Here is a 15,481-nt window from a genome sequence, read left to right on the forward strand (position 1 = left end):
AATTTATTTCCAATTTCCTGTTCAGTGTTACCTTTTTGGTGTCCTCTGCGATGCATAATAGCCACTTTCTCTGGCAATTTTACAGCTTCTAAGAGTTGTAAAATTTCTTTTGCATGTTTTATCTGTTTTCCTTGGGCTGTGAGTAATCCTCATTCTTTCCAAATGGCCCCGTGGGCATGCACCACTCCAAAAGCATATTTAGAATCAGTCCATATATTAATTTTCTTCCCTTTTGATAATTCTAGGGCTCGAGTCAAAGCAATTATTTCGGCCTTCTGTGCAGATGTCCCAACAGGTAAAGATTTAGCTTCTATTACCTTATGGGTGGTAGTTACAGCATACCCAGCCTTACGTTCTCCTTGCTTCACAAAGCTGCTTCCGTCTGTGAACCATGAGTCCTCAGCATCCTCTAGTGGTTCTTCTTTCAGGTCCGGTCGACTGGAATAGACAGCTTCCATGGTTTCTAAACAGTCATGTATCACAGGTTCTGAGGTATCTCCACTGAGGAAAGATGCTGGGTTTACAATATTAGTAGTCTGTATGTTAACATCATCCTGTTCTACCAAAATAGCTTGGTACTTCAAAAATCTGGAAGGAGAAAGCCAGTGACTCCCCTTTTGTTCTAACACTGCCAAAACTGTATGAGAGACCAATATCGGCATCCAGGCCATCCTTTACTCACTTCATCTAGTTGTTTGGAGAAGTATGCAACCGCTCTCTTGTAGGGTCCTAATCGTTGAGCAAGCACTCCCAGTGCTATGCCCTGTCTCTCATGAGAAAATAACCAAAAGGGTTTTGAAATGTCCGGGAGGCCTAAAGCTGGGGCTCTCATAAGTTCCATTTTTAACTGTTGAAATGCTCTCTTTGCTTCCCCTGTCCAAACTAGTTTTAACGGATAGTCTTTCAGTAGTTCATACAGTGGTTTCACTAAAAGTCCATAATTATATATCCATAATCTGCACCAACCTGTCATTCCAAGAAAGGTTCTGAGTTCTTTTACCGTCCTGGGTTCTGGTGTGCAGCAAATAGCTTCTTTTCGTTCTGCTCCAAGTTCTCTTTGTCCTCCCGAGATTTCAAATCCGAGATATGTCACTTGTGATTGTACCCCCCGTAATCCAAGAGGAAGAAGTTAATGACCTGCTATGCCACCTGGACGTTCACAAGTCTATGGGGCCGGATGGGATCCACCCGAGGGTGCTGAGGGAGCTGGCAGAGGAGCTTGCCAAGCCACTCTCCATCATTTACCAGCAGTCCTGGTTAACAGGGGAGGTCCCAGACGACTGGAGGCTAGGCAATGTGACGCCCATCTACAAGAAGGGCCGGAAGGAGGATCCGGGGAACTACAGGCCGGTCAACCTGACCTCGGTGCCGGGGAAGATTATGGAGCGGTTCGTCTTGAGGGCGCTCACAAGGCATGTGCGGGACAACCAGGGGATCAGGCCCAGCCAGCACGGGTTCATGGAAGGCAGGTCCTGCTTGACCAACCTGATCTCCTTCTATGACCAGGTGACCCACCTAGTGGATGAGGGAAAGGCTGTGGATGTGGTCTACCTGCACTTCAGTAAAGCCTTTGACACTGTCTCCCACAGCATTCTCCTAGAGAAACTGGCGGCTCATGGCTTAGACAGGTGTAGTCTTCACTGGGTAAAAAACTGGCTGGACGGCCGGGCCCAGAGAGTTGTGGTCAATGGAGTTAAATCCAGTTGGCGGCTGGTCACGAGCGGTGTTCCCCAGGGCTCAGTTTTGGGGCCGGTCCTGTTCAATATCTTTATCAATGATCTGGACGAGGGGATTGAGTGCTCCCTCAGTAAGTTTGCAGACGACACCAAGTTGGGTGGGAGTGTTGATCTGCTCGAGGGTAGGAAGGCTCTGCAGAGGGACCTGGACAGGCTGGATCGATGGGCCAAGGCCAACTGTATGAGATTCAACAAGGCCAAGTGCCGGGTCCTGCACTTGGGTCACAACAACCCCATGCAACGCTACAGGCTTGGGGAAGAGTGGCTGGAAAGCTGCCCAGAGGAAAAGGACCTGGGGGTGCTGGTTGACAGCCGGCTGAACATGAGCCGGCAGTGTGCCCAGGTGGCCAAGAAGGCCAACGGCATCCTGGCCTGTATCAGAAATAGTGTGGCCAGCAGGAGCAGGGAGGTGATCATGCCCCTGTACTCGGCACTGGTGAGGCCGCACCTCGAATACTGTGTTCCGTTTTGGGCCCCTCACTACAAGAATGTGGCGAATAAGGACACGGACTCCGTCTGAGTGGGCACAAAGATGAAGACGAAAATTCCCCCTTTATTATACAGCACAAGCGCCTTTTTATACCTCACATTATGCCACGTATGCACTTCAAAGAATTCCCTAGTACATCCCCTAAGCAAAGGTCATCTCGACACTCTTCCTCTAATTTCCTTATCTTTGTCACGCCCTCAGAACCATTAACTGCCACCTCTTATCTCCCTTTTTCCCACAGCTTCTTTCACTTTCCATCTTCCCATGGCTTCTTGTTTACCAACGCTATGATACTGCTTGTACTCTCAGGCATTGATTCCTCCACATCTCCCCCTTTTTCTTTTACAACAAACACTAAGCTAACTGACTTTTCTATTATTCATCTCACACATTGCAATAAACATAGTACACACACAAGATTACATACGAATACAATCAAACGTATAATTCCCAGTTCAGTCAAACTCATTACCCATTTTGCCAAGCCCCAATAATTCTATCTCTTGTGGCTCTACGCTCAGGGCGGATGGTACACCAAACATCCGTCCCAATTATCAGTCACATTGCGGCCGCCACTACAAAGTGTTGCATGCGGCTCCGTGAGACCTAGGGTCCAATTGTTCCATGGGAGTCCCACTAAGCAGGTGGAAAAAAGGATCTCCAGGTGACAAGAGCAAAAGGCAAATGGTCTTCTGGCCTGTCTGATTCGCAAGGGTGATCCAGATGTTCTCTTTGGGCTGTGATGGGGCCCATAACGTGCTTACGCTTGCGACAACGGCGAAAAAGATGGCTTGACGGACCGCGCTGGTACCCATCTTGGTCCTCGATCTGTGGAGACACAAGCATACCCTCGACCCCAGGTTATCAATGAAAACGGGCCTTCCCACTCATGAGATTCCAGGTTTCTCACCTTTACCCACGCCTTGTCCCTTATGATTGCCTCATGACCTTCAACAGAATCAAAATGTCTGCAAATCGGGGGTCCACCTTCCTCAGCCCACCGATTGAGAAAATTAAGAACATAAACGGCTTTTGCCAATCTTTCCTGTGGGGTCAAATCCCCTACTCCCCCTTTTCGTTTTGTTAACATGTCTTTGAGCGAACGGTGCGCACGCTCAACAATGGCTTGCCCTGTGGGACTGTGTGGAATTCCCGTGATATGAGTGATTCCCCACGTTTGCAGGAATGTCTGTGTGGCTTGGGCAATGTACCCGGGGCCGTTATCTGTTTTTATTTTGCTCGGTACTCCGAGAATGGAAAAAGCAAGAAGAAAATGTTTTCGGACATCCCGGGATTTTTCCCCTGTGTGGGCTGTGGCTGCAATTGCTCCCGAAAACGTATCCACTGAGACGTGGACACATTTGAGTCGACCAAAGTCGGGAAGATGTGTAACATCAGTCTGCCAAAGTTCGAGTGCCTGCAAGCCACGAGGGTTGACTCCTCCCGGGTGTGGAGGGCCCGCACACTGGCACTCAGGGCATGCAGTGACAATTTAGCGTGCTTGCATAAGTGGTAAATGAAACATTCTAGCCAAGGCCTTAGCGTTCTGATGATAAAAGTTATGTGAACGCCTCGCTTGCTCAAATTTCCCCGGAACAACAACAGCCCCTGCAAGCGAATCAGCCAACCGGTTTCCCTCAACCAGGGGCCCCGGCAATGCAGTATGAGATCTGATATGTAATATAAAAAAAGAGTGGATCCGTTGATGAATGTATTCTCTGAGGGTTTTAAACAGGGCAAATAGCTGGGCATTATTTACATCTTTCAAATAAGCAAACTCTATGCGGGACACTACCCCTGCAACATATGCAGAATCAGTCACGATGTTGACGGGGCATTGCCATTTCTCAAACACTCGTACCACTGCCGCCAACTCCACGATTTGTGGTGAACCGTCTTGTTTCCGAATATCAGATTGCCATTGATCGTGATCGTCCTTCCAGACAAGGACAGACTTACCCGTACGCCCGGACCCATCCGTGAAGACCGTTAGAGCGTCCAAAGGGGTCACGCTACATTTCGGCAATTGCTGCAGTGGTAGCGGGGACTGCAGCCATTTATGACTGGGAGGGTGAATAGAAATCGCTCCTGTAAAACCTTCCATAGCCATTTGAAAAGGTACAGACATTTGCATCAACCAAGTTAACATAGGCATCACAACAGGGATGTAAATGGTGTGTGGCTCTTTTCCGCACAGTGCTATCAACCGTTGCCTCCCTCTCATGACCAGGGATGCAAACATTTCTGCTCTAGTGGTGATGGTTTTCCCAAATTGATGGGGAAGAAACACCCATTCTATGACCAACAACTGTTCGCCGCTGGGTGTTGGCTTCCATTGAAACAACAAACCATATGGTTGGAAGTCAGTGTTCACTATTGCTAACTGAAAAGGAAGCTCTGGATCACAGCGCTGTGCTTGCCGAGCCGATATCATTGTAGCAATCCGCTGCAACGCTTGCTGAGCCTCGGGGGTTAACGTTCGTCGAGACCCCAGCGCAGGATCACCTTTTAGCAAATTAAACAGAGGTCTCAACAGCTCATTGTTGATTCCCAACAGAGGCCTTACCCAATTGATGATGCCCAATAATTTCTGCAAATCAGTCAGGGTGTGGACCTGACTACTGATCTTGAGCCCTTGCGGTATCACAGTTTGCTCAGTAATGCGCCACCCTAGATATTGCCAGGGAGCAGTCTGCTGCACCTTTTCTGGGGCAACTATCAAGCCGTTATGCTGGAGGCTCGTTACAACAACCTCCATGGCCCCTCGTATCATGGCCTCAGAGGGAATTGCTACAAGGATATCATCCATATAATGATAAATTACGACTTCAGGCAATTGGGCACGGGCTGGACTAAGGGCCCGAGCCACGAACCATTGACATATGGTGGGACTATTCTTCATGCCTTGCGGGAGCACCGTCCAATGGTACCGTTGACTCGGCTGGGCTACATTGGTCGCGGGTACAGTAAAAGCAAACCGCGGCGCGTCATCTGGGTGTAGCGGAATGGTAAAAAAACAGTCCTTAAGGTCTATTATAGTGATGTGCCAGTTCATAGGTATCATGGTTGGTGAAGGGAGGCCTGGCTGTAGAGCTCCCATGTCCTCTATAGCCTCATTTATACGTCTTAGATCGTGAAGGAGCCTCCACTTTCCTGATTTCTTCTGGATGACAAAAACTGGTGAGTTCCATGGGCTCGTGGATGGCACAATGTGCCCAGTGCGCAGCTGCTCAGCAACTAGGTCCTGCAAGTGATGCAGCTTGTCCGTGGGGAGGGGCCACTGATCCACCCATATAGGCTTTTCACAGGACCATTGCAACTTCAGGGTGTGCTGCCGATCAGTAGCCCCTAGGATAAATTTGTCCCCAGCATGATTCCCCATTGTGACAAACAGTCTCGTCCCCACAGCGTGAGAGGGGCCGGAAGAATGAACGGTCGGACATTGGCCCGCCGACCCTCCGGTCCCTCGATTTGAATTAATTGAACACTCTGCAGTGGTGCTGTTTGCCCTCCGATACCTGTAAGGGCAATTGGGACCTGTTTCGTCAGCCATTGAGCTGGCCAGTGTGACTGCGCAATGACTGTCACGTCAGCTCTGGTATCAATAAGGCCGCTGATGCGCACAGACTGCTGAAGGCCACCGCCTGACAGGCAGCAAGTCAGTTGCGGTCGCCCCGCAGCGACAGGCTGCGCCCACCACAGTTGTGGCGTGCCGGTGGAACCAAAACCTTCACCCCCCCGTTCCTGAGGCTCCGCCGCAGGAGGGGCAGCTCGAAAGTAGACGAGCTGTGCTATTCGCACTCCTGCCGGCACGTAACAGGGCGGAGTAGGCGTCCACAACATGATTTTAACTTCTCCCGTATAGTCTGCATCGATAACCCCAGGGAGAACGAATAAGCCCTGTAACGTGGCGGATGAACGTCCCAGTAAGAGTGCACTGTAACCGCCGCCTAGCGGCCCCCACACTCCGGTGGGCACCGCTTGAACAGCCGTAGAAGTCAGGTTCACTGGGTGGGAGGGGGCCAAGTCCACGCCGGCACTTCCCCATGTTCGGGCGGATAATTCGGAGGCACGGATGCCGGCGGGGGGCTGGGGGCAGTTTCCATCATCGCATGGGGGGTTGCTTGTGTCATCGCGCGGCCCCTCCCCGCGCTTCTGCGACCGTTTCCCTGGATAGGCTGACCGTCTCTATCATACTGCGACCGGCATTGATTCGCAACGTGCCGGCCCTTCCTACATTTTGGACACGTTCCCAGTTGTGAGTCAGCCAGTTCCCGCCTCCGCCTGCCTGCCTGCGGGCACTGTCTCTTAAAGTGACCGGGACGGCCACAGCTGAAGCACGTCTGTTGGCTGCACTTAAAGTTTGCAAAAGCAGTAGCCATCGCCACAGCCTGGTGCTCCGTGGTCCCCACACGGTTGCATTCCTCTATCATTTCAACTACCGTAGGGTTTTTTAACGGACGGAGCACCTTCTGGCAATCCGCGTTAGCGTTCTCAATTGCCAATTTTTGTAATAATATTTTCCGCGCTTCCTCATTCTCTACTTGTTTGTCCAAAGCATCTTTTAATGTCTCGATAAATTTCATATACGGTTCCTGTGGTCCCTGCCTAATATTAGTAAAGGAGCGCTGGGGCTTCCCTACCTCGGGGACCTTCATAAATGCTAGGTAGGCAAGATTCTTTGAATCATTTAGGGCTTCAATCGGGAGTTGTACCTGGGCAGAGGCAGTGGCATATCGACCCTCTCCTACCAATGCGTCAACTCCCAAGAATCTCACTGGATCTGCTGCGGGACGCTCCAAATATTCCAGGGCTTTTGCCTCACAGAGTCGCCGCCACTCCCCATTCCAGAGCATAAACTGAGCAGAGGAGAGCAACAATTGCGCCAGCGTTTTGCAATCGAGCGGACATAACGTATAACTCCTCATGACCGACCCTAGCATATTTGCAGAGTAAGGGGCACTGAGGCCAAATTCAATCACTCCCCTTCTCAACTCCTTCACTACTTGGAAACTCAGAGCCTCCCACCGGGGCCTGTGATGAGCTTCATAAATCACCGGGAACACCCGGACCTCACGGAGCTTAGCCGCGAGGTCAGAGTCCCCTTCTTTCTCTGCCTCCCTTTGAATCCCCTTCCACATATCATGCACATGCGGGGGATATAAATCCGGCTCTTTCTCTGGGTTGACTGGTCCCGGATCAAACGGATTGGGATCATCACTGCCGCTACCCTGCTCCCCGCAGGCAGCCACCGCTCCAGCCTCAGTGGCCGGGGGCGCAGAAGGCTCTTTGGCCACAGATGTACTCCCTCCTGAGTTTTCACCTCTCAGCTTGTCTTTAGCACTGACGTGCTTTTTTAGGGTCTCATTCAGAGTCCTCCAAGGCGCTAGCAGTCCTGCAGCCACCGAGTCCGAACGAGTGGCAGCATCCCAAAGCTGGGTGCCAGCTTCATCCCAAATTTTTGGATCATAAATGTTAGTAGAATCGACTCCCTTAACGGTGGTTGTCACCCACTTCAGGAGTCGTCTCAAGTCCCCATTATCCATGGTTACTTGATATTTTTTCAGGATCAATTCCATGGTCCTGCAAACAGTTTTTTCCTCCTTTGTCATGTTTAAACCCATGACTACCGCCCCCCGCTGCTCACCTCTGTTCTGCAGAGACGATTCAACGTCACTATCCTGTTTCCTTTCAACAGCTCTTCTCCCGTTTCCTTTCAACGGCTTTTTTTTTCCTGTTTCTCTTCAACAGCTTTCGTTCCTGTTTCTTTTCAACAGCTTTTATCCCGTCTTCTTCCAGCGGCTTTTTTCCTGTTTCTTTTCAACAGCTTTGGCAGTTCAGCGGGGCTCGCCACCGGATCGACAATTGCCGACTTTATGGCCCTTCAGACAGAATGTCCCGGTCCCTGTTCGGGCGCCATTTGTGGCGAATAAGGACACGGACTCCGTCTGAGTGGGCACGAAGATGAAGACGAAAATTCCCCCTTTATTATACAGCACAAGCGCCTTTTTATACCTCACATTATGCCACGTATGCACTTCAAAGAATTCCCTAGTACATCCCCTAAGCAAAGGTCATCTCGACACTCTTCCTCTAATTTCCTTATCTTTGTCACGCCCTCAGAACCGTTAACTGCCACCTCTTATCTCCCTTTTTCCCACGGCTTCTTTCACTTTCCATCTTCCCATGGCTTCTTGTTTACCAACGCTATGATACTGCTTGTACTCTCAGGCATTGATTCCTCCACACAAGAAGGACATGGAGGTGCTGGAGCGTGTCCAGAGGAGGGCAACGAAGCTGGTGAAGGGCCTGGAGCACAAGTCTGATGAGGAGCGGCTGAGGGAACTGGGACTGTTTAGCCTGGAGAAGAGGAGGCTGAGGGGAGACCTTATCGCAATCTACAGCTACCTGAAGGGAGGTTGTAGCGAGGTGGGTGTTGGTCTCTTCTGCCAAGTAACTAGCGATAGGACGAGAGGAAATGGCCTCAAGTTGCGCCAAGGGAGGTTTAGATTGGACATTAGGAAAAATTTCTTTACTGAAAGAGTGGTCAGGCCTTGGAACAAGGCTGCCCAGGAAAGTGGTTGAGTCACCATCCCTGGAAGTATTTAAAAAACGTGTAGATGAGGCGCTTAGGGACATGGTGTAGTGGGCATGGTGGTGTTGGGTTGACGGTTGGACTCGATCTTAGAGGTCTTTTTCAACCTTAATGATTCTATGATTCTATGATTCTATCAACTGAGCTTTCTGTTGAGAGACTCGATATCCGCTTAATCCCAAAAAATTAAGCAAATTTACAGTCCATTCCATTGCACACATTCTTCTTCTGTTTCTGTAGCAATTAAAAGGTCATCTACATATTGTAACAGAGTGCCATCTTGTGATGGGGGATTCCAAGTTTCAATCTCTCGTGCTAATTCATTACCAAAGATAGTAGGACTATTCTTGAATCCTTGAGGTAACACTGTCCAGGTTAATTGGGTCTTTCTCCCTGTATCAGGGTTTTCCCACTCAAATGCAAATAATTTTTGGCTTTCTTTTGCCAGGGTCAGACAGAAAAAGGCATCCTTTAAGTCCATTACGGTAAACCATATCTGACTATTCTTTAATTTAGTTAGCAATGTATAAGGATTCGCTACCACAGGATGCAAATCTTCTACAATTTTGTTTATTGCTCTCAAATCTTGAACCAATCTGTAACTTTTGCCATCCGGCTTTTTCACAGGTAAGATAGGAGTGTTATACTCTGATTCACATTCCACAAGTAGTCCGAATTGCAAGAAATTATCAATTATTTCTTTTATTCTCTTTTGATCTTCTAACTTCAAAGGGTACTGTTTAATTTTAACTGGGCCAGCCCCTGACTTTAATTCTATCTTTATTGGTGCTGCATTTTTGGCCTTTCCAGGTATCCCAGAGGCCCACACTCCTGGATATACTTGATCTAAAATTTCTTGAGGTATTTGCTTTTTCAGTTTGTATTAAAGCCAGGCTTAAGACTTCAATTAATTGTTCATTTTTAATTTTATATTCCATTTTATCTCTTTTGAATGTTATTTCTGCTCCCAGTTGCTCTAATAAATCTCGCCCCAATAGGGATTTTGGAGAATTTGGCATATACAAAAACTTATGTATCCCTATTTGTTTTCCTAGCCTATATTTAAGCGGCTGTAAAAAGATAGCTTTCTCTTGTTGGCCAGTAGCTCCTATTACAGTCACAAAATCCTCATCCACGGGCATTAATTCTTGGTTTAATACAGAGTAAGAGGCACCCGTGTCCACCAAAAATTCGAAGTCAAACACCTCTCCCATCACAGCATCTAAATCACTCCAATCTGGATCTTGAGTTTTTAACATCTCAAGAGCTTGGGCTGTCTTTTCAGGGTTATTTCGATAATTGCCCGCTGCTTCTCTCCAATTATTCAAATCTGTGACTGTAAAGGGGACTTGAACTACTACTGGACCTTCCGGTCCCACAGCTTCCCGTAAAGGAGCCTGAATGGGTAATGCATTCCTGCCACCTTTGTTCCGAGTCCTCCCTGCCGCAGGGCTAAAACCTCCGCCTTCCTTTTTCCTAACAGTTTCTGAATCGCTCTCATTCGGAGATGAGTCAACAACCCCCTCTGCCCCTTTCTAGCAACCTAGCCTGGGGCGTTATCAACATTTCCATTTCTTCCTCTTTATCTTGTTCCTTTGTCCCCAAACATCTCTGCCCAATGCTACATGCTGAACAACACCGTTTCAACTTTCCCTGATCCTTCTTTCGTTCCTTTTCTAATGCCAATACAAAAGGGTCTTGAGGTGCTAAATTTATACCGCACTCCTGCCATTCCGGATGGTTTCGCAAAGTGAAAAACATATCTGCATACATTACTTCATCCCATTTTACACACGGGAAATCACACAAACAAACTTTTCGCATAACAACAACACAAATATTCAATCACTATGACAATAGATAATACCTTTACACAAAACAATCGAAGGGGAATCGAACCCCTGTGTCACTCTCAGCAAACAAATATTTACAATAGTTACCGTGGGCTTATTCAGATTTTACCTTAAATGGGGACTCTAACCCCGAACCAAATGGGGACTCTTCTTCAAGATACCTCCACTCTGCTTACCGCCCATTACGATATACACAAAATTCTTACACAAAGAATAACAAAATTCTCTTATCACAATAACTGTGGAGGAATCAATGTCTGAGAGTACAATCAGTATCATAGCATTGGTAAACAAGAAGCCGTGGGAAGATGGGAAGTGAAAGAAGCCGTGGGAAAAAGGGAGGTAAGAAATGGCAGTTCGCGGTTCTGAGGGCGTGACAAAAGATAAGGAAATTAGCGGAAGAGTGTCGATCACGAGTTAGAGATGACCTTTGCTTAGGGGATGTACTAGGGGATTCTTTGAAGTGCATACGTGGCATAATGTGAGGTATAAAAAGGCGCTTGTGCTGTATAATAAAGGTCTTCGTCTTGTCTTCATCTTCGTTCCCTCTCAGATGGAGTCCGTGCCCTTAATCGCCACAAATGGCGCCCGAACAGGGACCCTCTGTCTGAAGGGCCATAAAGTCAGCAATTGCCGATCCAGTGGCGAGCCCCGCTGAACTGCAAAGCCGTTGAAAGGAAACGGGATAAAAGCTGTTGAAAGGAAACAGGATAACGACGTCGCTTAATCGTCTCTGCAGGACAAAGGTGAGCAGCGGGGGACGGTAGTCATGGGTTTAAACATGACAAAGGAGGAAAAAACTGTTTGCAGGACCATGGAATTGATCCTGAAAAAATATCAAGTAACCATGGATAATGGGGACTTGAGACGACTCCTGAAGTGGGTGGCAACCACCGTTAAGGGAGTCGATTCTACTAACATTTATGACCTAAAAATTTGGGATGAAGCAGGCACCCAGCTTTGGGATGCTGCCACTCGTTCGGACTCGTTGGCTGCGGGACTGCTAGCGCCCTGGAGGACTCTGAATGAGACCCTAAAAAAGCATGTCAGTGCTAAAGACAAGCTGAGAGGTGAAAACTCAGGAGGGAGCGCATCTGTGGCTGAAGAGCCTTCTGCGCCCCCGACCACTGAGGCTGGAGTGGTGGCTGCCTGGGAGGAGCAGGGTAGCGACAGTGATGATCCCAACCCGTTCGATCCGGGGCCGGTCGACCCAGAGAAAGAGCCGGATTTATATCCCCTGCATCTGCATGATGTGTGGAAGAGGATTCAAAGGGAGGCAGAGAAAGAAGGGGACTCTGACCTCGCGGTTAAGCTCCATGAGGTCCGGGCGTTCCCGGTGTTTTACGAAGCTCATCAAAGGCCCCGGTGGGAGGCTCTGAATTTCCAAGTAGTGAAGGAGTTGAGAAGGGGAGTGATTGAATTTGGCCTCAGTGCCCCCTACTCTGCGAACATGCTTGGGTCAGTCATGAGGAGTTATACGTTATGTCCGCACGATTGTAAAACGCTGGCGCAATTGTTGCTCTCCTCTGCTCAGTTTATGCTCTGGAATGGGGAGTGGCTGCGACTCTGTGAGGCCAAAGCCCTGGACTATTTGGGGCGTCCCGCGGCAGATCCACTGTGATTCTTGGGAGTTGATGCATTGGTAGGAGAGGGTCGATATGCCGCTGCCTCTGCCCAGGTACAACTCCCGATTGAAGCCCTAAATGATTCAAAGAATCTTGCCTACCTAGCATTTATGAAGGTCCCCGATGTAGGGAAGCCCCAATGCTCGTTTACTAATATTAGGCAGGGACCGCAGGAACCGTATATGAAATTTATCGAGACATTAAAAGATGCTTTGGACAAACAAGTAGAGAATGAGGAAGCGTGGCAAATATTACAAAACTTGGCGATTGAAAACGCTAACGCGGATTGCCAGAAGGTGCTCCGTCCGTTAAAAAACCCTACGGTAGTTGAAATGATAGAGGAATGCAACCGTGTGGGGACCACGGAGCACCAGGCTGTGGCGATGGCTGCTGCTTTTGCAAACATTAAGCTTAGCCAACAGACGTGCTTCACCTGTGGCCGTCCTGGTCACTTTAAGAGACAGTGCCCGCAGGCAGGCAGGCGGAGACGGGAACCGGCTGACTCACAACTGGGAACGTGTCCAAAATGTAGGAAGGGCCGGCACGTTGCGAATCAATGCCGGTCGCAGTATGATAGAGACGGTCAGCCTATCCAGGGAAACGGTCGCAGAAGCGCGGGGAGGGGCCGCGCGATGACACAAGCAACCCCCCATGCGATGATGGAAACTGCCCCCAGCCCCCCGCCGGCATCCGTGCCTCCGAATTATCCGCCCGGACATGGGGAAGTGCCGGCGTGGACTTGGCCCCCTCCCACCCAGTGAACCTGACTTCTACGGCTGTTCAAGCGGTGCCCACCGGAGTGTGGGGGCCGCTAGGTGGCGGTTACAGTGCACTCTTACTGGGACGTTCATCCGCCACATTACAGGGCTTGTTCGCTCTCCCTGGGGTTATCGATGCAGACTATACGGGAGAAATTAAAATCATGTTGTGGACGCCTACTCCGCCCTGTTACGTGCCGGCAGGAGTGCGAATAGCACAGCTCGTCTACTTTCGAGCTGCCCCTCCTGCGGCGGAGCCTCAGGAACGGGGGGGTGAAGGTTTTGGTTCCACCGGCACGCCACAACTGTGGTGGGCGCAGCCTGTCGCTGCGGGGCAACCGCAACTGACTTGCTGCCTGTCAGGCGGTGGCCCTCAGCAGTCTGTGCGCATCAGCGGCCTTATTGATACCGGAGCTGACGTGACAGTCATTGCGCAGTCACACTGGCCAGCTCAATGGCCGACGAAAAGGGTCCCGATTGCCCTTACAGGTATCGGAGGGCAAACAGCACCACTGCAGAGTGTTCAATTAATTCAAATCGAGGGACCGGAGGGTCGGCGGGCCAATGTCCGACCGTTCATTCTTCCGGCCCCTCTCACGCTGTGGGGACGAGACTGTTTGTCACAATGGGGAATCATGCTGGGGACAAATTTATCCTAGGGGCTACTGATCGGCAGCACACCCTGAAGTTGCAATGGTCCTGTGAAAAGCCTATATGGGTGGATCAGTGGCTCCTCCCCACGGACAAGCTGCATCACTTGCAGGACCTAGTTGCTGAGCAGCTGCGCGCTGGGCACATTGTGCCATCCACGAGCCCATGGAACTCACCAGTTTTTGTCATCCAGAAGAAATCAGGAAAGTGGAGGCTCCTTCACGATCTAAGACGTATAAATGAGGCTATAGAGGACATGGGAGCTCTACAGCCAGGTCTCCCTTCACCAACCATGATACCTATGAACTGGCACATCACTATAATAGACCTTAAGGACTGTTTTTTAACCATTCCGCTACACCCAGATGACGCGCCGCGGTTTGCTTTTACTGTACCCGCGACCAATGTAGCCCAGCCGAGTCAACGGTACCATTGGACGGTGCTCCCGCAAGGCATGAAAAATAGTCCCACCATATGTCAATGGTTCGTGGCTCGGGCCCTTAGTCCAGCCCGTGCCCAATTGCCTGAAGTCGTAATTTATCATTATATGGATGATATCCTTGTAGCAATTCCCTCTGAGGCCATGATACGAGGGGCCATGGAGGTTGTTGTAACGAGCCTCCAGCATAACGGCTTGATAGTTGCCCCAGAAAAGGTGCAGCAGACCACTCCCTGGAAATATCTAGGGTGGCGCATTACTGAGCAAACTGTGATACCGCAAGGGCTCAAGGTCAGTAGTCAGGTCCATACCCTGACTGATTTGCAGAAATTATTGGGCACCATCAATTGGGTAAGGCCTCTGTTGGGAATCAACAATGAGCTGTTGAGACCTCTGTTTAATTTGCTAAAAGGTGATCCGGCGTTGGGGTCTCGAGGAGAGACGACATCATAGAGGAAGGTAGTGAGGGTGCCATTCTCTATTTCCTCCATAAAAAACCTCTCAGGGGAAGAGGTATAATTGCTATTGGTCTCCATGAGGTGGTACCCTAAATATAGTAATGGCTTCACTACAAATCCCAAATACCAAATAACCCCCAATGCCAGTGTTTTAGTAACAAATCTCCCAGGCAAAACATCATTAATCACTGCAGAGCACAGCAGACTACAAAACCCAACTCCAATCTTTAACAGGTACAGCAAAAACAAGAGCATGGTGCAGATCAGATAAATTAATATCGAGAACAGATGAATCAATATTGTGAGCGGCAACTGTTAACAGATATAAATTCCTTGATACGCTCTAGTTAATCTTTTGTTATCTCAGCCCTTTGTGCCCCACGTTGGGCTCCAAAAAGGACTGTTGTGGTTTAACCCTAGCCAGCACCTAAACACCACGCAGCCGCTCGCTCACCCCCCACCTCTGGTAGGATGGGGGAGAGACTCGGGAGGGCACAGTTAACAGGAAAAGAGATAAGTAAGTTTTAACTGGAACATTTTGAAGTTCAGATACCAAACAGCATTGCAGTGCTCTCCCAGGACCAGGCCTTCGCTGTCTCTTTTGCCTGCATATTAGTTGCTGCTCGATACAAAATGCATCTTGTGGGGGGCCAAATCAAACCCCTGCTGGAATGGGGGGAATGCTGTAGGCAGTTCCTTGTAGGAGCAGAACAAATGTGTCACCGAGTTAAGCACTCATTGAGGCCAATAGCTATTCTTTGCATTTTTTTGCTTCCACAAAATATTTTAGATTACAGCAGTGAATGATAACTGCATTTTAAATCATGATGGGATTTCCATCTTTACAAAGGCCTTCTAGCTGAAGATTGTAATTTC

The sequence above is a fragment of the Calonectris borealis genome, chromosome W (genome assembly GCF_964195595.1).
Source record: "Calonectris borealis chromosome W, bCalBor7.hap1.2, whole genome shotgun sequence".
NCBI lineage: Eukaryota > Metazoa > Chordata > Aves > Procellariiformes > Procellariidae > Calonectris > Calonectris borealis.